This window comes from Gadus chalcogrammus, chromosome 12 (assembly GCF_026213295.1).
Source record: "Gadus chalcogrammus isolate NIFS_2021 chromosome 12, NIFS_Gcha_1.0, whole genome shotgun sequence".
NCBI lineage: Eukaryota > Metazoa > Chordata > Actinopteri > Gadiformes > Gadidae > Gadus > Gadus chalcogrammus.
Genome location: NC_079423.1, coordinates 9,617,517 through 9,637,516, shown reverse-complemented (window position 1 = coordinate 9,637,516; position 20,000 = coordinate 9,617,517). Strand labels below are relative to the sequence as shown.

The window sequence follows — 20,000 nt, the reverse complement described above, 5'->3', positions numbered from 1 at the left end:
GTCAGTAGACAGTTACAATCCTACGACGTCGTGAGTGCAGCGAATGCGCGTTCACGTTAAGAGGAGTTTCGGGAAACGCTCCAAAGAAATTGACGATGGATCGCAAGATCCATCGTGAGAATGATCGTACGAGCGTGGATCCATCGTTATCGGGAAACGGGGCCCTGAAGTGAGCGTGCGTGTTTGTGTTGGTGAAAGTTTAAGAAATGTACAACTGTCGTTTCAGCTCTCTGGTGCTCCCTGCTGGCAGTATCACTATACTGTCCTCATGTTTCACAAAAATAGTTTTGAGAGACGTTGTCAGTTTTTGTATGTTGCTTAAATCCTCCAAAGCGGTTGGCAGTAAACATCAGGTCACGGTACGCCACGGTAGGCCACGGAGGCAATGAGCTCGAGTTTAAAAAGAAAAAGCTTACAGCACCTGGTATTCCCAGGCGGTCTCCCATCCAAGTACTAACCAGGCCCGACCCTGCTTAGCTCCCGAGTTCAGACGAGATCGGGCGTGTTCAGGGTGGTATGGCCGTAAGCAATTAGTGCAGGCGCAAAACCAGGTTTTATACAGTAGCACATAAGGAGTGAGAAAGCGGCTGAGGCTCGACGTTACACTTTTACAAAAACAATCATTAGTTAGATATAAACGGCAGTAATTGATTCAGTAGGACTCCTTATCCATGTAAACGATCATTGTGACATCTGAATTCATTAATTATCTGAAATACACTGCGTGTGCGTGTGATGTTAAATGTTTGAACCAAGGTTAACGGTTAAAGTGTCAGAGAATGGGTGGTGATTTTTTGACGTCCTCCCATGATCTGAAGTGAGCGTGCATGTTTGTGTTGGTGAAAGTTTAAGAAATGTACAACTGTCGGTTCAGCTCTCTGGTGCTCCCTGCTGGCAGTATCACTATACTGTCCTCATGTTTCACAAAAACAGTTTTGAGAGACGTTGTCAGTTTTTGTATGTTGCTTAAATCCTCCAAAGCGGTTGGCAGTAAACATCAGGTCACGGTACACCACGGAGTCAATGAGCTCGAGTTGAAAAAGAAAAAGCTTACAGCACCTGGTATTCCCAGGCGGTCTCCCATCCAAGTACTAACCAGGCCCGACCCTGCTTAGCTTCCGAGATCAGACGAGATCGGGCGTGTTTTTTTTTTTTTTCTTTTGGTGACACCAGTCACTACTTACAGCAACCTGGGCTTCTGAGGAGGTCTCCCATCCAAGTACTAACCAGGCCCGACCCTGCTTAGCTTCCGAGATCAGACGAGATCGGGCGTGTTCAGGGTGGTATGGCCGTAAGCAATTAGTGCAGGCGCAAAACCAGGTTTTATACAGTAGCACATAAGGAGTGAGAAAGCTGCTGAGGCTTGACGTTACACTTTTACAAAAACAATCATTAGTTAGATATAAACGGCAGTAATTGATTCAGTAGGACTCCTTATCCATGTAAACGATCATTGTGACATCTGAATTCAATAATTATCTGAAATACACTGCGTGTGCGTGTGATGTTAAATGTTTGAACCAAGGTTAACGGTTAAAGTGTCAGAGAATGGGTGGTGATTTTTTGATGTCCTCCCATGATCTGAAGTGAGCGTGCGTGTTTGCGTTGGTGAAAGTTTAAGAAATGTACAACTGTCGGTTCAGCTCTCTGGTGCTCCCTGCTGGCAGTATCACTATACTGTCCTCATGTTTCACAAAAATAGTTTTGAGAGACGTTGTCAGTTTTTGTATGTTGCTTAAATCCTCCAAAGCGGTTGGCAGTAAACATCAGGTCACGGTACGCCACGGTAGGCCACGGAGTCAATGAGCTCGAGTTGAAAAAGATAAAGCTTACAGCACCTGGTATTCCCAGGCGGTCTCCCATCCAAGTACTAACCAGGCCCGACCCTGCTTAGCTTCCGAGATCAGACGAGATCGGGCGTGTTCAGGGTGGTATGGCCGTGTTCAGGGTGGTATGGCCGTAAGCAATTAGTGCAGGCGCAAAACCAGGTTTTATACAGTAGCACATAAGGAGTGAGAAAGCTGCTGAGGCTCGACGTTACACTTTTACAAAAACAATCATTAGTTAGATATAAACGGCAGTAATTGATTCAGTAGGACTCCTTATCCATGTAAACGATCATTGTGACATCTGAATTCATTAATTATCTGAAATACACTGCGTGTGCGTGTGATGTTAAATGTTTGAACCAAGGTTAACGGTTAAAGTGTCAGAGAATGGGTGGTGATTTTTTGACGTCCTCCCATGATCTGAAGTGAGCGTGCGTGTTTGTGTTGGTGAAAGTTTAAGAAATGTACAACTGTCGTTTCAGCTCTCTGGTGCTCCCTGCTGGCAGTATCACTATACTGTCCTCATGTTTCACAAAAATAGTTTTGAGAGACGTTGTCAGTTTTTGTATGTTGCTTAAATCCTCCAAAGCGGTTGGCAGTAAACATCAGGTCACGGTACGCCACGGTAGGCCACGGAGGCAATGAGCTCGAGTTGAAAAAGAAATAGCTTACAGCACCTGGTATTCCCAGGCGGACTCCCATCCAAGTACTAAACAGGCCCAACCCTGCTTAGCTTCCGAGATCAGACGAGATCGGGCGTGTTCAGGGTGGTATGGCCGTAAGCAATTAGTTCAGGCGCAAAACCAGGTTTTATACAGTAGCACATAAGGAGTGAGAAAGCTGCTGAGGCTCGACGTTACACTCTTACAAAAACAATCATTAGTTAGATATAAACGGCAGTAATTGATTCAGTAGGACTCCTTATCCATGTAAACCATCATTGTGACATTAATTATCTGAAATACACTGCGTGTGCGTGTGATGTTAAATGTTTGAACCAAGGTTAACGGTTAAAGTGTCAGAGAATGGGTGGTGATTTTTTGACGTCCTCCCATGATCTGAAGTGAGCGTGCGTGTTTGTGTTGGTGAAAGTTTAAGAAATGTACAACTGTCGGTTCAGCTCTCTGGTGCTCCCTGCTGGCAGTATCACTATACTGTCCTCATGTTTCACAAAAATAGTTTTGAGAGACGTTGTCAGTTTTTGTATGCTGCTTAAATCCTCCAAAGCGGTTGGCAGTAAACATCAGGTCACGGTACGCCACGGAGTCAATGAGCTCGAGTTGAAAAAGAAAAAGCTTACAGCACCTGGTATTCCCAGGCGGTCTCCCATCCAAGTACTAACCAGGCCCGACCCTGCTTAGCTTCCGAGATCAGACGAGATCGGGCGTGTTCAGGGTGGTATGGCCGTAATCAATTAGTGCATGCGCAAAACCAGGTTTTATACAGTAGCACATAAGGAGTGAGAAAGCTGCTGAGGCTCGACGTTACACTCTTACAAAAACAATCATTAGTTAGATATAAACGGCAGTAATTGATTCAGTAGGACTCCTTATCCATGTAAACCATCATTGTGACATCTGAATTCATTAATTATCTGAAATACACTGCGTGTGCGTGTGATGTTAAATGTTTGAACCAAGGTTAACGGTTAAAGTGTCAGAGAATGGGTGGTGATTTTTTGACGTCCTCCCATGATCTGAAGTGAGCGTGCGTGTTTGTGTTGGTGAAAGTTTAAGAAATGTACAACTGTCGGTTCAGCTCTCTGGTGCTCCCTGCTGGCAGTATCACTATACTGTCCTCATGTTTCACAAAAATAGTTTTGAGAGACGTTGTCAGTTTTTGTATGTTGCTTAAATCCTCCAAAGCGGTTGGCAGTAAACATCAGGTCACGGTACGCCACGGAGTCAATGAGCTCGAGTTGAAAAAGAAAAAGCTTACAGCACCTGGTATTCCCAGGCGGTCTCCCATCCATGTACTAACCAGGCCCGACCCTGCTTAGTTTCCAAGATCAGACGAGATCGGGCGTGTTCAGGGTGGTATGGCCGTTAGCAATTAGTGCAGGCGCAAAACCAGGTTTTATACAGTAGCACATAAGGAGTGAGAAAGCTGCTGAGGCTCGACGTTACACTCTTACAAAAACAATCATTAGTTAGATATAAACGGCAGTAATTGATTCAGTAGAACTCCTTATCCATGTAAACGATCATTGTGACATCTGAATACATTAATTATCTGAAATACACTGCGTGTGCGTGTGATGTTAAATGTTTGAACCAAGGTTAACGGTTAAAGTGTCAGAGAATGGGTGGTGATTTTTTGACGTCCTCCCATGATCTGAAGTGAGCGTGCGTGTTTGTGTTGGTGAAAGTTTAAGAAATGTACAACTGTCGGTTCAGCTCTCTGGTGCTCCCTGCTGGCAGTATCACTATACTGTCCTCATGTTTCACAAAAATAGTTTTGAGAGACGTTGTCAGTTTTTGTATGTTGCTTAAATCCTCCAAAGCGGTTGGCAGTAAACATCAGGTCACGGTACGCCACGGTAGGCCACGGAGTCAATGAGCTCGAGTTGAAAAAGAAATAGCTTACAGCACCTGGTATTCCCAGGCGGTCTCCCATCCAAGTACTAACCAGGCCCGACCCTGCTTAGCTTCCGAGATCAGACGAGATCGGGCGTGTTCAGGGTGGTATGGCCGTAAGCAATTAGTGCAGGCGCAAAACCAGGTTTTATACAGTAGCACATAAGGAGTGAGAAAGCTGCTGAGGCTCGACGTTACACTTTTACAAAAACAATCATTAGTTAGATATAAACGGCAGTAATTGATTCAGTAGGACTCCTTATCCATGTAAACGATCATTGTGACATCTGAATTCATTAATTATCTGAAATACACTGCGTGTGCGTGTGATGTTAAATGTTTGAACCAAGGTTAACGGTTAAAGTGTCAGAGAATGGGTGGTGATTTTTTGACGTCCTCCCATGATCTGAAGTGAGCGTGCGTGTTTGTGTTGGTGAAAGTTTAAGAAATGTACAACTGTCGGTTCAGCTCTCTGGTGCTCCCTGCTGGCAGTATCACTATACTGTCCTCATGTTTCACAAAAATAGTTTTGAGAGACGTTGTCAGTTTTTGTATGTTGCTTAAATCCTCCAAAGCGGTTGGCAGCAAACATCAGGTCACGGTACGCCACGGAGTCAATGAGCTCGAGTTGAAAATGAACAAGCTTACAGCACCTGGTATTCCCAGGCGGTCTCCCATCCAAGTACTAACCAGGCCCGACCCTGCTTAGCTTCCGAGATCAGACGAGATCGGGCGTGTTCAGGGTGGTATGGCCGTAAGCAATTAGTGCAGGCGCAAAACCAGGTTTTATACAGTAGCACATAAGGAGTGAGAAAGCTGCTGAGGCTCGACGTTACACTCTTACAAAAACAATCATTAGTTAGATATAAACGGCAGTAATTGATTCAGTAGGACTCCTTATCCATGTAAACCATCATTGTGACATCTGAATTCATTAATTATCTGAAATACACTGCGTGTGCGTGTGATGTTAAATGTTTGAACCAAGGTTAACGGTTAAAGTGTCAGAGAATGGGTGGTGATTTTTTGACGTCCTCCCATGATCTGAGGGGTGTTCCACGAACGGAGGTTTAACAAACACGGAGTTAACGCTGAACTCTAGGTTGATTGACCCTGTGCCGACCAACCCAGAGTTTTCGGTTCCACAGCCGCGGTTATCCATTAGTTCAATCAACTCGGGGTTGGTTAACACAGGGTTGTGCGCGTCCACGCCAAACTTAAAAAGACGTGATGTATGGATCATGGAAACCCTGATCGATAGGCGAAACGGGCCGCTTATTTCAATGAAATGGAACTCCAGGTTCTCCTGGAGAGCTATGACGAGGAGAAGGACATTATCACAAGAAAAGGGAACGCTAAAACCTCTGGAACCCGGAGAACCAAAGCCTGGCAGCGGATCGCTGACCGCGTAAATGCGTTAGTTACACGTCAAAAGCACGATCCTTAATATTTGAGCCATGAATATATAAATATCCCAGTTAAGCATTCTTAAAGATCCTACCACATAACCCCTTTCTTCTAAAACAATATGTACTCCGATTGCTTCCAAGCGGTCAGAGGATCAAGTATAAAAATGAAGTATAAAAAACATACAAACTGGTAAGCTTTTCCCACCATCGTATTGGTATAAATTTAAATAAGCCATTTTTTTAAGCCAATCGTTAAAAGGCCGACAGTCGGCAGACTGGATCTGGCCCTCAAATTGTCTTGACCCCGGTGGAGGAGCTGTTAATAAACATAAATTCAGGGCGCCCTGGCATGGAGGGGGTACCTGGAGGTAGGCCTACCTACCACCTCAGAGAGTCATGGGCCATACCCCACACTGGTTGAATGTAGGTTTTTGTGTTTTCTTGTATTTTAGATTTTTTTTGCCTTCGAAGTAACACATGCAAACCGTGTGCTTGCCACAGCGCATACTATTCCAAATGTTTATTTTTTGGTAACTGGGTAGAAAACCTAAAAGTGACAATTCATCAACTTCACAGATCAAGATGGATCAGTGCTTGTAATGAAGCCGCCGGCTACGATCGAACATTCTCCAGTGGATGCAAGTCCGTTAGGACTATTTTATACTTTATGTTGTAAATGCCTCTCGGCATAGTACTAAGACAATATTGCTCTTTGTATGATAGGAGGCCGATACAAATCTTGGATGGGTCATCTGAAACGACTGTGATGTGCTCAGCATCTCCAGCATTATAGCCTAGATAAAACTACCATTTGAAAAAAACGGAGGGCTACGCAAATAGTCTGGAGTGAACTGAGGCCAGGTCCTCGATTGGTAGTGTTGGCTATGTAAGGCTATTTAAATATATTAAAGATTTGCGCGAGAATCTATATCTCTCCACTCCAGCAAAAAGTCATCCAATATGCCAAGATGTCGAGCCGTGGTCTTATCAATCGCTCCCGGTGGATTGCACGTATAATTTGCGCTCTGATATATCAGCAGTTCTCTCATCAAAAGGGCATGCCATTGTGAACACATGAAATCTGCGGTGAACGCCGGTTGAAATACCCAAAACCGGGTTATGTTTCAAACTTAACCTGCGCAAAACCTGGTCCGACCAGGTTTGATTCAGAGCATATGTTGCTATAGCAACTAACATACCGTGATCCTTTTGGAACGGAAAACCTAGGGTTACAGCAAACCCTGGGTTAACTTACCCGGTTATGTGATAAAACCGGCTTTGTGGAACACCCCACTGAAGTGAGCGTGCGTGTTTGTGTTGGTGAAAGTTTAAGAAATGTACAACTGTCGGTTCAGCTCTCTGGTGCTCCCTGCTGGCAGTATCACTATACTGTCCTCATGTTTCACAAAAATAGTTTTGAGAGACGTTGTCAGTTTTTGTATGTTGCTTAAATCCTCCAAAGCGGTTGGCAGTAAACATCAGGTCACGGTACGCCACAGTAGGCCACGGAGTCAATGAGCTCGAGTTGAAAAAGAAAAAGCTTACAGCACCTGGTATTCCCAGGCGGTCTCCCATCCAAGTACTAACCAGGCCCGACCCTGATTAGCTTCTGAGTTCAGACGAGACCGGGCGTGTTCAGAGTGGTATGGCCGTAAGCAATTAGTGCAGGCGCAAAACCAGGTTTTATACAGTAGCACATAAGGAGTGAGAAAGCTGCTGAGGCTCGACGTTACACTTTTACAAAAACAATCATTAGTTAGATATAAACGGCAGTAATTGATTCAGTAGGACTCCTTATCCATGTAAACAATCATTTTGACATCTGAATTCATTAATTATCTGAAATACACTGCGTGTGCGTGTGATGTTAAATGTTTGAACCAAGGTTAACGGTTAAAGTGTCAGAGAATGGGTGGTGATTTTTTGACGTCCTCCCATGATCAGAGGGGTGTTCCACGAACGGAGGTTTAACAAACACTGAGTTAACGCTGAACTCTAGGTTGATTGACCCTGTGCCGACCAACCCAGAGTTTTCGGTTCCACAGCAGCGGTTATGCATTAGTTCAATCAACTCGGGGTTGGTTAACACAGGGTTGTGCGCGTCCACGCCAAACTTAAAAAGACGTGATGTATGGATCATGGAAACCCTGATCGATATGGCGAAACGGGCCGCTTATTTCAATGAAATGGAACCCCAGGTTCTCCTGGAGAGCTATGACGAGGAGAAGGACATTATCACAAGAAAAGGGAACGCTAAAACCTCTGGAACCCGGAGAACCAAAGCCTGGCAGCGGATCGCTGACCGCGTAAATGCGTTAGTTACACGTCAAAAGCATGATCCTTAATATTTGAGCCATGAATATATAAATATCCCAGTTAAGCATTCTTAAAGATCTTACCACATAACCCCTTTCTTCTAAAACAATATGTACTCCGATTGCTTCCAAGCGGTCAGAGAATCAAGTATAAAAATGAAGTATAAAAAACATACAAACTGGTAGGCCTAAGCTTTTCCCACCATCGTATTGGTATAAATTTAAATAAGCCATTTTTTTAAGCCAATCGTGAAAAGGCCGACAGTCGGCAGACTGGATCTGGCCCTCAAATTGTCTTGACCCCGGTGGAGGAGCTGTTAATAAACATAAATTCAGGGCGCCCAGGCATGGAGGGGGTACCTGGAGGTACCTACCACCTCAGAGAGTCATGGGCCATACCCCACACTGGTTGAATGTAGGTTTTTGTGTTTTCTTGTATTTTAGATTTTTTTTGCCTTCGAAGTAACACATGCAAACCGTGTGCTTGCCACAGCGCATACTATTCCAAATGTTTCTTTTTTGGTAACTGGGTAGAAAACCTAAAAGTGACAATTCATCAACTTCACAGATCAAGATGGATCAGTGCTTGTATGAAGCCGCCGGCTACGATCGAACATTCTCCAGTGGATGCAAGTCCGTTAGGACTATTTTATACTTTATGTTGTAAATGCCTCTCGGCATAGTACTCAGACAATATTGCTCTTTGTATGATAGGAGTCCGATACAAATCTTGGATGGGTCATCTGAAACGACTGTGATGTGCTCAGCATCTCCAGCATTATAGCCTAGATAAAACTACCATTTGAAAAAAACGGAGGGCTACGCAAATAGTCTGGAGTGAACTGAGGCCAGGTCCTCGATTGGTAGTGTTGGCTATGTAAGGCTATTTAAATATATTAAAGATTTGCGCGAGAATCTATATCTCTCCACTCCAGCAAAAAGTCATCCAATATGCCAAGATGTCGAGCCGTGGTCTTATCAATCGCTCCCGGTGGATTGCACGTATAATTTGCGCTCTGATATCAGCAGTTCTCTCATCAAAAGAGCATGCCATTGTGAACACATGAAATCTGCGGTGAACGCCGGTTGAAATACCCAAAACCGGGTTATGTTTCAAACTTAACCTGCGCAAAACCTGGTCCGACCAGGTTTGATTCAGAGCATATGTTGCTATAGCAACTAACATACCGTGATCCTTTTGGAACGGAAAACCTAGGGTTACAGCAAACCCTGGGTTAACTTACCCGGTTATGTGATAAAACCGGCTTTGTGGAACACCCCACTGAAGTGAGCGTGCGTGTTTGTGTTGGTGAAAGTTTAAGAAATGTACAACTGTCGGTTCAGCTCTCTGGTGCTCCCTGCTGGCAGTATCACTATACTGTCCTCATGTTTCACAAAAATAGTTTTGAGAGACGTTGTCAGTTTTTGTATGTTGCTTAAATCCTCCAAAGCGGTTGGCAGTAAACATCAGGTCACGGTACGCCACGGAGTCAATGAGCTCGAGTTGAAAAAGAAAAAGCTTACAGCACCTGGTATTCCCAGGCGGTCTCCCATCCAAGTACTAACCAGGCCCGACCCTGCTTAGCTTCCGAGATCAGACGAGATCGGGCGTGTTCAGGGTGGTATGGCCGTAAGCAATTAGTGCAGGCGCAAAACCAGGTTTTATACAGTAGCACATAAGGAGTGAGAAAGCTGCTGAGGCTCGACGTTACACTCTTACAAAAACAATCATTAGTTAGATATAAACGGCAGTAATTGATTCAGTAGGACTCCTTATCCATGTAAACGATCATTGTGACATCTGAATACATTAATTATCTGAAATACACTGCGTGTGCGTGTGATGTTAAATGTTTGAACCAAGGTTAACGGTTAAAGTGTCAGAGAATGGGTGGTGATTTTTTGACGTCCTCCCATGATCTGAAGTGAGCGTGCGTGTTTGTGTTGGTGAAAGTTTAAGAAATGTACAACTGTCGGTTCAGCTCTCTGGTGCTCCCTGCTGGCAGTATCACTATACTGTCCTCATGTTTCACAAAAATAGTTTTGAGAGACGTTGTCAGTTTTTGTATGTTGCTTAAATCCTCCAAAGCGGTTGGCAGTAAACATCAGGTCACGGTACGCCACGGAGTCAATGAGCTCGAGTTGAAAAAGAAAAAGCTTACAGCACCTGGTATTCCCAGGCGGTCTCCCATCCAAGTACTAACCAGGCCCGACCCTGCTTAGCTTCCGAGATCAGACGAGATCGGGCGTGTTCAGGGTGGTATGGCCGTAAGCAATTAGTGCAGGCGCAAAACCAGGTTTTATACAGTAGCACATAAGGAGTGAGAAAGCTGCTGAGGCTCGACGTTACACTCTTACAAAAACAATCATTAGTTAGATATAAACGGCAGTAATTGATTCAGTAGGACTCCTTATCCATGTAAACGATCATTGTGACATCTGAATTCATTAATTATCTGAAATACACTGCGTGTGCGTGTGATGTTAAATGTTTGAACCAAGGTTAACGGTTAAAGTGTCAGAGAATGGGTGGTGATTTTTTGACGTCCTCCCATGATCTGAAGTGAGCGTGCGTGTTTGTGTTGGTGAAAGTTTAAGAAATGTACAACTGTCGGTTCAGCTCTCTGGTGCTCCCTGCTGGCAGTATCACTATACTGTCCTCATGTTTCACAAAAATAGTTTTGAGAGACGTTGTCAGTTTTTGTATGTTGCTTAAATCCTCCAAAGCGGTTGGCAGTAAACATCAGGTCACGGTACGCCACGGTAGGCCACGGAGTCAATGAGCTCGAGTTGAAAAAGAAATAGCTTACAGCACCTGGTATTCCCAGGCGGTCTCCCATCCAAGTACTAACCAGGCCCGACCCTGCTTAGCTTCCGAGATCAGACGAGATCGGGCGTGTTCAGGGTGGTATGGCCGTAAGCAATTAGTGCAGGCGCAAAACCAGGTTTTATACAGTAGCACATAAGGAGTGAGAAAGCTGCTGAGGCTCGACGTTACACTCTTACAAAAACAATCATTAGTTAGATATAAACGGCAGTAATTGATTCAGTAGAACTCCTTATCCATGTAAACGATCATTGTGACATCTGAATACATTAATTATCTGAAATACACTGCGTGTGCGTGTGATGTTAAATGTTTGAACCAAGGTTAACGGTTAAAGTGTCAGAGAATGGGTGGTGATTTTTTGACGTCCTCCCATGATCTGAAGTGAGCGTGCGTGTTTGTGTTGGTGAAAGTTTAAGAAATGTACAACTGTCGGTTCAGCTCTCTGGTGCTCCCTGCTGGCAGTATCACTATACTGTCCTCATGTTTCACAAAAATAGTTTTGAGAGACGTTGTCAGTTTTTGTATGTTGCTTAAATCCTCCAAAGCGGTTGGCAGTAAACATCAGGTCACGGTACGCCACGGTAGGCCACGGAGTCAATGAGCTCGAGTTGAAAAAGAAATAGCTTACAGCACCAGGTATTCCCAGGCGGTCTCCCATCCAAGTACTAACCAGGCCCGACCCTGCTTAGCTTCCGAGATCAAACGAGATCGGGTTTGTTCAGGGTGGTATGACCGTAAGCAATTAGTGCAGGCGCAAAACCAGGTTTTATACAGTAGCACATAAGGAGTGAGAAAGCTGCTGAGGCTCGACGTTACACTTTTACAAAAACAATCATTAGTTAGATATAAACGGCAGTAATTGATTCAGTAGGACTCCTTATCCATGTAAACGATCATTGTGACATCTGAATTCATTAATTATCTGAAATACACTGCGTGTGCGTGTGATGTTAAATGTTTGAACCAAGGTTAACGGTTAAAGTGTCAGAGAATGGGTGGTGATTTTTTGACGTCCTCCCATGATCTGAAGTGAGCGTGCGTGTTTGTGTTGGTGAAAGTTTAAGAAATGTACAACTGTCGGTTCAGCTCTCTGGTGCTCCCTGCTGGCAGTATCACTATACTGTCCTCATGTTTCACAAAAATAGTTTTGAGAGACGTTGTCAGTTTTTGTATGTTGCTTAAATCCTCCAAAGCGGTTGGCAGTAAACATCAGGTCACGGTACGCCACGGTACGCCACGGAGTCAATGAGCTCGAGTTGAAAAAGAAAAAGCTTACAGCACCTGGTATTCCCAGGCGGTCTCCCATCCAAGTACTAACCAGGCCCGACCCTGCTTAGCTTCCGAGATCAGACGAGATCGGGCGTGTTCAGGGTGGTATGGCCGTAAGCAATTAGTGCATGCGCAAAACCAGGTTTTATACAGTAGCACATAAGGAGTGAGAAAGCTGCTGAGGCTCGACGTTACACTCTTACAAAAACAATCATTAGTTAGATATAAACGGCAGTAATTGATTCAGTAGGACTCCTTATCCATGTAAACCATCATTGTGACATCTGAATTCATTAATTATCTGAAATACACTGCGTGTGCGTGTGATGTTAAATGTTTGAACCAAGGTTAACGGTTAAAGTGTCAGAGAATGGGTGGTGATTTTTTGACGTCCTCCCATGATCTGAAGTGAGCGTGCGTGTTTGTGTTGGTGAAAGTTTAAGAAATGTACAACTGTCGGTTCAGCTCTCTGGTGCTCCCTGCTGGCAGTATCACTATACTGTCCTCATGTTTCACAAAAATAGTTTTGAGAGACGTTGTCAGTTTTTGTATGTTGCTTAAATCCTCCAAAGCGGTTGGCAGTAAACATCAGGTCACGGTACGCCACGGAGTCAATGAGCTCGAGTTGAAAAAGAAAAAGCTTACAGCACCTGGTATTCCCAGGCGGTCTCCCATCCAAGTACTAACCAGGCCCGACCCTGCTTAGCTTCCGAGATCAGACGAGATCGGGCGTGTTCAGGGTGGTATGGCCGTAAGCAATTAGTGCAGGCGCAAAACCAGGTTTTATACAGTAGCACATAAGGAGTGAGAAAGCTGCTGAGGCTCGACGTTACACTCTTACAAAAACAATCATTAGTTAGATATAAACGGCAGTAATTGATTCAGTAGGACTCCTTATCCATGTAAACGATCATTGTGACATCTGAATTCATTAATTATCTGAAATACACTGCGTGTGCGTGTGATGTTAAATGTTTGAACCAAGGTTAACGGTTAAAGTGTCAGAGAATGGGTGGTGATTTTTTGACGTCCTCCCATGATCTGAAGTGAGCGTGCGTGTTTGTGTTGGTGAAAGTTTAAGAAATGTACAACTGTCGGTTCAGCTCTCTGGTGCTCCCTGCTGGCAGTATCACTATACTGTCCTCATGTTTCACAAAAATAGTTTTGAGAGACGTTGTCAGTTTTTGTATGTTGCTTAAATCCTCCAAAGCGGTTGGCAGTAAACATCAGGTCACGGTACGCCACGGAGTCAATGAGCTCGAGTTGAAAAAGAAAAAGCTTACAGCACCTGGTATTCCCAGGCGGTCTCCCATCCAAGTACTAACCAGGCCCGACCCTGCTTAGCTTCCGAGATCAGACGAGATCGGGCGTGTTCAGGGTGGTATGGCCGTAAGCAATTAGTGCAGGCGCAAAACCAGGTTTTATACAGTAGCACATAAGGAGTGAGAAAGCTGCTGAGGCTCGACGTTACACTCTTACAAAAACAATCATTAGTTAGATATAAACGGCAGTAATTGATTCAGTAGGACTCCTTATCCATGTAAACGATCATTGTGACATCTGAATTCATTAATTATCTGAAATACACTGCGTGTGCGTGTGATGTTAAATGTTTGAACCAAGGTTAACGGTTAAAGTGTCAGAGAATGGGTGGTGATTTTTTGACGTCCTCCCATGATCTGAAGTGAGCGTGCGTGTTTGTGTTGGTGAAAGTTTAAGAAATGTACAACTGTCGGTTCAGCTCTCTGGTGCTCCCTGCTGGCAGTATCACTATACTGTCCTCATGTTTCACAAAAATAGTTTTGAGAGACGTTGTCAGTTTTTGTATGTTGCTTAAATCCTCCAAAGCGGTTGGCAGTAAACATCAGGTCACGGTACGCCACGGTAGGCCACGGAGTCAATGAGCTCGAGTTGAAAAAGAAATAGCTTACAGCACCTGGTATTCCCAGGCGGTCTCCCATCCAAGTACTAACCAGGCCCGACCCTGCTTAGCTTCCGAGATCAGACGAGATCGGGCGTGTTCAGGGTGGTATGGCCGTAAGCAATTAGTGCAGGCGCAAAACCAGGTTTTATACAGTAGCACATAAGGAGTGAGAAAGCTGCTGAGGCTCGACGTTACACTTTTACAAAAACAATCATTAGTTAGATATAAACGGCAGTAATTGATTCAGTAGGACTCCTTATCCATGTAAACGATCATTGTGACATCTGAATTCATTAATTATCTGAAATACACTGCGTGTGCGTGTGATGTTAAATGTTTGAACCAAGGTTAACGGTTAAAGTGTCAGAGAATGGGTGGTGATTTTTTGACGTCCTCCCATGATCTGAAGTGAGCGTGCGTGTTTGTGTTGGTGAAAGTTTAAGAAATGTACAACTGTCGGTTCAGCTCTCTGGTGCTCCCTGCTGGCAGTATCACTATACTGTCCTCATGTTTCACAAAAATAGTTTTGAGAGACGTTGTCAGTTTTTGTATGTTGCTTAAATCCTCCAAAGCGGTTGGCAGTAAACATCAGGTCACGGTACGCCACGGTAGGCCACGGAGTCAATGAGCTCGAGTTGAAAAAGAAAAAGCTTACAGCACCTGGTATTCCCAGGCGGTCTCCCATCCAAGTACTAACCAGGCCCGACCCTGCTTAGCTTCCGAGATCAGACGAGATCGGGCGTGTTCAGGGTGGTATGGCCGTAAGCAATTAGTGCAGGCGCAAAACCAGGTTTTATACAGTAGCACATAAGGAGTGAGAAAGCTGCTGAGGCTCGACGTTACACTTTTACAAAAACAATCATTAGTTAGATATAAACGGCAGTAATTGATTCAGTAGGACTCCTTATCCATGTAAACGATCATTGTGACATCTGAATTCATTAATTATCTGAAATACACTGCGTGTGCGTGTGATGTTAAATGTTTGAACCAAGGTTAACGGTTAAAGTGTCAGAGAATGGGTGGTGATTTTTTGACGTCCTCCCATGATCTGAAGTGAGCGTGCGTGTTTGTGTTGGTGAAAGTTTAAGAAATGTACAACTGTCGGTTCAGCTCTCTGGTGCTCCCTGCTGGCAGTATCACTATACTGTCCTCATGTTTCACAAAAATAGTTTTGAGAGACGTTGTCAGTTTTTGTATGTTGCTTAAATCCTCCAAAGCGGTTGGCAGTAAACATCAGGTCACGGTACGCCACGGAGTCAATGAGCTCGAGTTGAAAAAGAAAAAGCTTACAGCACCTGGTATTCCCAGGCGGTCTCCCATCCAAGTACTAACCAGGCCCGACCCTGCTTAGCTTCCGAGATCAGACGAGATCGGGCGTGTTCAGGGTGGTATGGCCGTAAGCAATTAGTGCAGGCGCAAAACCAGGTTTTATACAGTAGCACATAAGGAGTGAGAAAGCTGCTGAGGCTCGACGTTACACTCTTACAAAAACAATCATTAGTTAGATATAAACGGCAGTAATTGATTCAGTAGGACTCCTTATCCATGTAAACGATCATTGTGACATCTGAATTCATTAATTATCTGAAATACACTGCGTGTGCGTGTGATGTTAAATGTTTGAACCAAGGTTAACGGTTAAAGTGTCAGAGAATGGGTGGTGATTTTTTGACGTCCTCCCATGATCTGAAGTGAGCGTGCGTGTTTGTGTTGGTGAAAGTTTAAGAAATGTACAACTGTCGGTTCAGCTCTCTGGTGCTCCCTGCTGGCAGTATCACTATACTGTCCTCATGTTTCACAAAAATAGTTTTGAGAGACGTTGTCAGTTTTTGTATGTTGCTTAAATCCTCCAAAGCGGTTGGCAGTAAACATCAGGTCACGGTACGCCACGGAGTCAATGAGCTCGAGTTGAAAAAGAAAAAGCTTACAGCACCTGGTATTCCCAGGCGGTCTCCCATCCAAGTACTAACCAGGCCCGACCCTGCTTAGCTTCCGAGATCAGACGAGATCGGGCGTGTTCAGGGTGGTATGGCCGTAAGCAATTAGTGCAGGCGCAAAACCAGGTTTTATACAGTAGCACATAAGGAGTGAGAAAGCTGCTGAGGCTCGACGTTACACTTTACAAAAACAATCATTAGTTAGATATAAACGGCAGTAATTGATTCAGTAGGACTCCTTATCCATGTAAACGATCATTGTGACATCTGAATTCATTAATTATCTGAAATACACTGCGTGTGCGTGTGATGTTAAATGTTTGAACCAAGGTTAACGGTTAAAGTGTCAGAGAATGGGTGGTGATTTTTTGACGTCCTCCCATGATCTGAAGTGAGCGTGCGTGTTTGTGTTGGTGAAAGTTTAAGAAATGTACAACTGTCGGTTCAGCTCTCTGGTGCTCCCTGCTGGCAGTATCACTATACTGTCCTCATGTTTCACAAAAATAGTTTTGAGAGACGTTGTCAGTTTTTGTATGTTGCTTAAATCCTCCAAAGCGGTTGGCAGTAAACATCAGGTCACGGTACGCCACGGTAGGCCACGGAGTCAATGAGCTCGAGTTGAAAAAGAAAAAGCTTACAGCACCTGGTATTCCCAGGCGGTCTCCCATCCAAGTACTAACCAGGCCCGACCCTGCTTAGCTTCCGAGATCAGACGAGATCGGGCGTGTTCAGGGTGGTATGGCCGTAAGCAATTAGTGCAGGCGCAAAACCAGGTTTTATACAGTAGCACATAAGGAGTGAGAAAGCTGCTGAGGCTCGACGTTACACTTTTACAAAAACAATCATTAGTTAGATATAAACGGCAGTAATTGATTCAGTAGGACTCCTTATCCATGTAAACGATCATTGTGACATCTGAATTCATTAATTATCTGAAATACACTGCGTGTGCGTGTGATGTTAAATGTTTGAACCAAGGTTAACGGTTAAAGTGTCAGAGAATGGGTGGTGATTTTTTGACGTCCTCCCATGATCTGAAGTGAGCGTGCGTGTTTGTGTTGGTGAAAGTTTAAGAAATGTACAACTGTCGGTTCAGCTCTCTGGTGCTCCCTGCTGGCAGTATCACTATACTGTCCTCATGTTTCACAAAAATAGTTTTGAGAGACGTTGTCAGTTTTTGTATGTTGCTTAAATCCTCCAAAGCGGTTGGCAGTAAACATCAGGTCACGGTACGCCACGGTAGGCCACGGAGTCAATGAGCTCGAGTTGAAAAAGAAAAAGCTTACAGCACCTGGTATTCCCAGGCGGTCTCCCATCCAAGTACTAACCAGGCCCGACCCTGCTTAGCTTCCGAGATCAGACGAGATCGGGCGTGTTCAGGGTGGTATGGCCGTAAGCAATTAGTGCAGGCGCAAAACCAGGTTTTATACAGTAGCACATAAGGAGTGAGAAAGCTGCTGAGGCTCGACGTTACACTTTTACAAAAACAATCATTAGTTAGATATAAACGGCAGTAATTGATTCAGTAGGACTCCTTATCCATGTAAACGATCATTGTGACATCTGAATTCATTAATTATCTGAAATACACTGCGTGTGCGTGTGATGTTAAATGTTTGAACCAAGGTTAACGGTTAAAGTGTCAGAGAATGGGTGGTGATTTTTTGACGTCCTCCCATGATCTGAAGTGAGCGTGCGTGTTTGTGTTGGTGAAAGTTTAAGAAATGTACAACTGTCGGTTCAGCTCTCTGGTGCTCCCTGCTGGCAGTATCACTATACTGTCCTCATGTTTCACAAAAATAGTTTTGAGAGACGTTGTCAGTTTTTGTATGTTGCTTAAATCCTCCAAAGCGGTTGGCAGTAAACATCAGGTCACGGTACGCCACGGTAGGCCACGGAGTCAATGAGCTCGAGTTGAAAAAGAAAAAGCTTACAGCACCTGGTATTCCCAGGCGGTCTCCCATCCAAGTACTAACCAGGCCCGACCCTGCTTAGCTTCCGAGATCAGACGAGATCGGGCGTGTTCAGGGTGGTATGGCCGTAAGCAATTAGTGCAGGCGCAAAACCAGGTTTTATACAGTAGCACATAAGGAGTGAGAAAGCTGCTGAGGCTCGACGTTACACTTTTACAAAAACAATCATTAGTTAGATATAAACGGCAGTAATTGATTCAGTAGGACTCCTTATCCATGTAAACGATCATTGTGACATCTGAATTCATTAATTATCTGAAATACACTGCGTGTGCGTGTGATGTTAAATGTTTGAACCAAGGTTAACGGTTAAAGTGTCAGAGAATGGGTGGTGATTTTTGACGTCCTCCCATGATCTGAAGTGAGCGTGCGTGTTTGTGTTGGTGAAAGTTTAAGAAATGTACAACTGTCGGTTCAGCTCTCTGGTGCTCCCTGCTGGCAGTATCACTATACTGTCCTCATGTTTCACAAAAACAGTTTTGAGAGACGTTGTCAGTTTTTGTATGTTGCTTAAATCCTCCAAAGCGGTTGGCAGTAAACATCAGGTCACGGTACGCCACGGTAGGCCACGGAGTCAATGAGCTCGAGTTGAAAAAGAAAAAGCTTACAGCACCTGGTATTCCCAGGCGGTCTCCCATCCAAGTACTAACCAGGCCCGACCCTGCTTAGCTTCCGAGATCAGACGAGATCGGGCGTGTTCAGGGTGGTATGGCCGTAAGCAATTAGTGCAGGCGCAAAACCAGGTTTTATACAGTAGCACATAAGGAGTGAGAAAGCTGCTGAGGCTCGACGTTACACTTTACAAAAACAATCATTAGTTAGATATAAACGGCAGTAATTGATTCAGTAGGACTCCTTATCCATGTAAACGATCATTGTGACATCTGAATTCATTAATTATCTGAAATACACTGCGTGTGCGTGTGATGTTAAATGTTTGAACCAAGGTTAACGGTTAAAGTGTCAGAGAATGGGTGGTGATTTTTTGACGTCCTCCCATGATCTGAAGTGAGCGTGCGTGTTTGTGTTGGTGAAAGTTTAAGAAATGTACAACTGTCGGTTCAGCTCTCTGGTGCTCCCTGCTGGCAGTATCACTATACTGTCCTCATGTTTCACAAAAATAGTTTTGAGAGACGTTGTCAGTTTTTGTATGTTGCTTAAATCCTCCAAAGCGGTTGGCAGTAAACATCAGGTCACGGTACGCCACGGTAGGCCACGGAGTCAATGAGCTCGAGTTGAAAAAGAAAAGCTTACAGCACCTGGTATTCCCAGGCGGTCTCCCATCCAAGTACTAACCAGGCCCGACCCTGCTTAGCTTCCGAGATCAGACGAGATCGGGCGTGTTCAGGGTGGTATGGCCGTAAGCAATTAGTGCAGGCGCAAAACCAGGTTTTATACAGTAGCACATAAGGAGTGAGAAAGCTGCTGAGGCTCGACGTTACACTTTTACAAAAACAATCATTAGTTAGATATAAACGGCAGTAATTGATTCAGTAGGACTCCTTATCCATGTAAACGATCATTGTGACATCTGAATTCATTAATTATCTGAAATACACTGCGTGTGCGTGTGATGTTAAATGTTTGAACCAAGGTTAACGGTTAAAGTGTCAGAGAATGGGTGGTGATTTTTTGACGTCCTCCCATGATCTGAAGTGAGCGTGCGTGTTTGTGTTGGTGAAAGTTTAAGAAATGTACAACTGTCGGTTCAGCTCTCTGGTGCTCCCTGCTGGCAGTATCACTATACTGTCCTCATGTTTCACAAAAATAGTTTTGAGAGACGTTGTCAGTTTTTGTATGTTGCTTAAATCCTCCAAAGCGGTTGGCAGTAAACATCAGGTCACGGTACGCCACGGTAGGCCACGGAGTCAATGAGCTCGAGTTGAAAAAGAAATAGCTTACAGCACCTGGTATTCCCAGGCGGTCTCCCATCCA

At 44.4% G+C, this 20,000-nt stretch overlaps 25 non-coding genes across 25 annotated transcripts; all 25 read right to left on the bottom strand.

Annotated features, from left to right (window-relative positions):
- Nucleotides 1–409: 409 nt before the first annotated feature.
- On the bottom strand, nt 410–528 carry LOC130399768 (5S ribosomal RNA). The gene has a single exon (XR_008902268.1). It is a non-coding gene; the product is annotated as a 5S ribosomal RNA (ribosomal RNA).
- Nucleotides 529–1,177: 649 nt separating this feature from the next.
- Nucleotides 1,178–1,297, bottom strand: LOC130394163 (5S ribosomal RNA). The gene has a single exon (XR_008897348.1). It is a non-coding gene; the product is annotated as a 5S ribosomal RNA (ribosomal RNA).
- Nucleotides 1,298–1,826: 529 nt separating this feature from the next.
- On the bottom strand, nt 1,827–1,945 carry LOC130394779 (5S ribosomal RNA). The gene has a single exon (XR_008897904.1). It is a non-coding gene; the product is annotated as a 5S ribosomal RNA (ribosomal RNA).
- Nucleotides 1,946–2,494: 549 nt separating this feature from the next.
- LOC130400308 (5S ribosomal RNA) lies at nt 2,495–2,613 on the bottom strand. Its single transcript, XR_008902784.1, has one exon. It is a non-coding gene; the product is annotated as a 5S ribosomal RNA (ribosomal RNA).
- A 509-nt stretch (nt 2,614–3,122) lies between these two features.
- On the bottom strand, nt 3,123–3,241 carry LOC130400094 (5S ribosomal RNA). The gene has a single exon (XR_008902576.1). It is a non-coding gene; the product is annotated as a 5S ribosomal RNA (ribosomal RNA).
- A 519-nt stretch (nt 3,242–3,760) lies between these two features.
- Nucleotides 3,761–3,879, bottom strand: LOC130395482 (5S ribosomal RNA). Its single transcript, XR_008898534.1, has one exon. It is a non-coding gene; the product is annotated as a 5S ribosomal RNA (ribosomal RNA).
- A 529-nt stretch (nt 3,880–4,408) lies between these two features.
- LOC130397867 (5S ribosomal RNA) lies at nt 4,409–4,527 on the bottom strand. Its single transcript, XR_008900451.1, has one exon. It is a non-coding gene; the product is annotated as a 5S ribosomal RNA (ribosomal RNA).
- Nucleotides 4,528–5,046: 519 nt separating this feature from the next.
- On the bottom strand, nt 5,047–5,165 carry LOC130397866 (5S ribosomal RNA). The gene has a single exon (XR_008900450.1). It is a non-coding gene; the product is annotated as a 5S ribosomal RNA (ribosomal RNA).
- A 2,187-nt stretch (nt 5,166–7,352) lies between these two features.
- Nucleotides 7,353–7,471, bottom strand: LOC130395007 (5S ribosomal RNA). Its single transcript, XR_008898111.1, has one exon. It is a non-coding gene; the product is annotated as a 5S ribosomal RNA (ribosomal RNA).
- Nucleotides 7,472–9,646: 2,175 nt separating this feature from the next.
- On the bottom strand, nt 9,647–9,765 carry LOC130397865 (5S ribosomal RNA). Its single transcript, XR_008900449.1, has one exon. It is a non-coding gene; the product is annotated as a 5S ribosomal RNA (ribosomal RNA).
- Nucleotides 9,766–10,284: 519 nt separating this feature from the next.
- Nucleotides 10,285–10,403, bottom strand: LOC130397864 (5S ribosomal RNA). Its single transcript, XR_008900448.1, has one exon. It is a non-coding gene; the product is annotated as a 5S ribosomal RNA (ribosomal RNA).
- A 529-nt stretch (nt 10,404–10,932) lies between these two features.
- On the bottom strand, nt 10,933–11,051 carry LOC130397863 (5S ribosomal RNA). Its single transcript, XR_008900447.1, has one exon. It is a non-coding gene; the product is annotated as a 5S ribosomal RNA (ribosomal RNA).
- A 529-nt stretch (nt 11,052–11,580) lies between these two features.
- LOC130400604 (5S ribosomal RNA) lies at nt 11,581–11,699 on the bottom strand. The gene has a single exon (XR_008903082.1). It is a non-coding gene; the product is annotated as a 5S ribosomal RNA (ribosomal RNA).
- A 529-nt stretch (nt 11,700–12,228) lies between these two features.
- Nucleotides 12,229–12,347, bottom strand: LOC130397862 (5S ribosomal RNA). Its single transcript, XR_008900446.1, has one exon. It is a non-coding gene; the product is annotated as a 5S ribosomal RNA (ribosomal RNA).
- Nucleotides 12,348–12,866: 519 nt separating this feature from the next.
- Nucleotides 12,867–12,985, bottom strand: LOC130397861 (5S ribosomal RNA). The gene has a single exon (XR_008900445.1). It is a non-coding gene; the product is annotated as a 5S ribosomal RNA (ribosomal RNA).
- A 519-nt stretch (nt 12,986–13,504) lies between these two features.
- On the bottom strand, nt 13,505–13,623 carry LOC130397859 (5S ribosomal RNA). Its single transcript, XR_008900443.1, has one exon. It is a non-coding gene; the product is annotated as a 5S ribosomal RNA (ribosomal RNA).
- A 529-nt stretch (nt 13,624–14,152) lies between these two features.
- Nucleotides 14,153–14,271, bottom strand: LOC130397858 (5S ribosomal RNA). Its single transcript, XR_008900442.1, has one exon. It is a non-coding gene; the product is annotated as a 5S ribosomal RNA (ribosomal RNA).
- Nucleotides 14,272–14,800: 529 nt separating this feature from the next.
- Nucleotides 14,801–14,919, bottom strand: LOC130397857 (5S ribosomal RNA). Its single transcript, XR_008900441.1, has one exon. It is a non-coding gene; the product is annotated as a 5S ribosomal RNA (ribosomal RNA).
- Nucleotides 14,920–15,438: 519 nt separating this feature from the next.
- LOC130397856 (5S ribosomal RNA) lies at nt 15,439–15,557 on the bottom strand. The gene has a single exon (XR_008900440.1). It is a non-coding gene; the product is annotated as a 5S ribosomal RNA (ribosomal RNA).
- A 519-nt stretch (nt 15,558–16,076) lies between these two features.
- LOC130397855 (5S ribosomal RNA) lies at nt 16,077–16,195 on the bottom strand. Its single transcript, XR_008900439.1, has one exon. It is a non-coding gene; the product is annotated as a 5S ribosomal RNA (ribosomal RNA).
- Nucleotides 16,196–16,723: 528 nt separating this feature from the next.
- Nucleotides 16,724–16,842, bottom strand: LOC130397854 (5S ribosomal RNA). Its single transcript, XR_008900438.1, has one exon. It is a non-coding gene; the product is annotated as a 5S ribosomal RNA (ribosomal RNA).
- A 529-nt stretch (nt 16,843–17,371) lies between these two features.
- LOC130397853 (5S ribosomal RNA) lies at nt 17,372–17,490 on the bottom strand. Its single transcript, XR_008900437.1, has one exon. It is a non-coding gene; the product is annotated as a 5S ribosomal RNA (ribosomal RNA).
- A 529-nt stretch (nt 17,491–18,019) lies between these two features.
- LOC130397852 (5S ribosomal RNA) lies at nt 18,020–18,138 on the bottom strand. Its single transcript, XR_008900436.1, has one exon. It is a non-coding gene; the product is annotated as a 5S ribosomal RNA (ribosomal RNA).
- A 528-nt stretch (nt 18,139–18,666) lies between these two features.
- LOC130397851 (5S ribosomal RNA) lies at nt 18,667–18,785 on the bottom strand. Its single transcript, XR_008900435.1, has one exon. It is a non-coding gene; the product is annotated as a 5S ribosomal RNA (ribosomal RNA).
- Nucleotides 18,786–19,312: 527 nt separating this feature from the next.
- On the bottom strand, nt 19,313–19,431 carry LOC130397850 (5S ribosomal RNA). The gene has a single exon (XR_008900434.1). It is a non-coding gene; the product is annotated as a 5S ribosomal RNA (ribosomal RNA).
- Between the last annotated feature and the right edge of the window lie 569 nt (nt 19,432–20,000).